The following is a 2,304-nucleotide window of genomic DNA, read 5'->3' as shown; positions in this document are numbered from 1 at the left end:
CCTCTGGACATGTCCAAACGACTATACCTACTGTCCCTCTGGACATGTCCAGAGGGACAGTAGGTATAGTCGTTTGGACATGTCCAGAGGTACAGGGAGTTTATTGGTTTGAACAAAGTTTGGTTTTTGAACAAAATGAATGAGCACCACAGGAAGGGGGTGTGGCCTAACAACTGTCAATCACTCAGCCTCGTACACATGAATAAATCTTTGGGTTTATTGGGTTTTATTCGTAGTGAGGCCATTTACAGAGATTCTGTTCTTGACTTCATCAAAATGTGAATTAATGGTTTTAAACATATTTTTAATCTTTAATGGTAAAGTGGGTGTTTCTCACCTGAACGTAGAACATATCAACAAACTGTCAGAATGTGTTCTACTTTTGTTTGTCACTAAATAAACAGCAGAAAAGTGTTTTTTATTCAGGAAGGCTACTAGTCTGTTCACATCATTTAGCTTCAAGTGTAAGCAGATAAAACAGCAAATGTTCAAAATAAAGTTTTATTGACAATGAAAAAACAAGTAAATAAAATCTTGAGTGTCATTAACACATTCAAGTATAAAAATCAGCTCATGGTTGATTTCCCTTTCTATCCCAGATTGGAGCATTCCAGAGGCCTGTTGCACAAAATTCAGATTAATAAATCCAGGATCTGAGCTGTAAGCTGAGCTTGAACCTTCAACCTGTAAACAGCTGTAATCTGTTGCTCAAACACCAAGCTGCGCTCATTCAAACCAGCTGTAAATAATCTGGGATTAATGCACGTTCACAGTTTGTTTACTGGACCCACTGGGTGGATGACAGATTACCTGATCAGACATGTGCAGTAAGACAGGTGAGTCTGACTTCCTCCAGCAGGTTAATGGTTAATTATGATTCATCTGAAGAGAAACACCGACTGATGCTGTCATCATTTCAGAAATAAAAACTGCTTTAATCTGTCTGCAAATTATCTGAGATTAACTAAATGAACTCAAACAGTTGAACTCTTTGCCTTAAAATGATGGCTGTATGAAACGGGACAATAATTGGGGGGAGGTCTGGCAGAGCTGAGCGCTGATGGGGGGGCTCCAGACAGTTCGGGGGGTGCAGCAGCAGAAGGGGGAACTTGGAATAATGACATGTCAGGCTCTGACACTAGTGTAAAGGTGAAGCTTTTTCACAGATAATCTGATAAATAAATTAAATCAATATATTTCCTCTGTAATATTTTAATGTAAAAACAGAATAAATGTAGTAACTGTCAGAAACACTGATTTCTGATCCCACACTGCAAACATTAGGCTTCTAAAAATAAGTTTAAAATACTAGATTATACTCTGAATCTTTTCTAATGAACAGTAATTAATAATCTGCAGTTGCACTTGGTAAGACTTGTTGAAATAAAGAACTTTTCAGATTAACAAGATTAGTAATCCAACATATTCTGATCTTGTTTAGTATATGGGTCTAAAAACAAGATCAAAACAGTTTTTATCTGATATCAGACAGTAAAACTTGGTTAGAGGAACAGTTTACTGCAGTAAAATGACTCTACTGTAGAAGATTAAATAATCTTCACTTTAAACCTGATCAGGTTAGTTTCAGATCACTTGTTACACAGAAACATAAGAGCTTCCTCTGTCATGGAACTGATTCAAGGCTTAATTAATTCAGGTTTACAACTAAATCCTGGGTTAATCCCTTATCCTGGATTGGTGCAATAGGCCTGTGGTGTCAAAGACCCAAACAAGCAATAAATAAACAGAAACGTTTAAAAACCAAGAGAAAAATCACTTCTTGCTGTTTCACAAACCTGAAACTGAACCATCTGACATGTTTTCAGGCCTGGATTGATCTTTGTGATGCTTTAATTTCAGACTAAGCTTGATTTCATCTAAAGGTCCAACAGTGCAGTTTGTTTCAACTCTGGGAGAAATGGTTGTTGTGAGTTCAGTAACTTTCATTGAATGTTTCATTAATCACAGCTGTAGAGGTTGTAGAGGTTGTAGAATGTGCCAAAGATCTTTTGTCTTGGTGCGTGGATCTTTTATTTCTAAGAAAAAAAAACTTTTTGTCTGAGATAAGAGTTTATCTTGCTGAAACAATCATGTTTTGTTTTTAGAAGAATAAACTTTATTTGTTTCAGGAAACCATTCCAGTGAGCACTTTTCTCCTCCAGAGCAAAAAGAAAAAAATAGTATAGGTCTTCTGGACGGGTTCTTCTCTAATGAAAGGTTTCGTCTCTCCTCCAAGAGACTTTTAAGTCACATGGAGGCAGGGCTTAAAAGCCTGAATTTAGCCTGAAACTCTCAGACTGAAGA

The sequence above is a fragment of the Austrofundulus limnaeus genome, unplaced genomic scaffold, assembly GCF_001266775.1.
Source record: "Austrofundulus limnaeus strain Quisiro unplaced genomic scaffold, Austrofundulus_limnaeus-1.0 Scaffold1239, whole genome shotgun sequence".
In the NCBI taxonomy this organism is placed as follows: Eukaryota; Metazoa; Chordata; class Actinopteri; order Cyprinodontiformes; family Rivulidae; genus Austrofundulus; species Austrofundulus limnaeus.
This window is presented reverse-complemented; position numbering follows the sequence as displayed.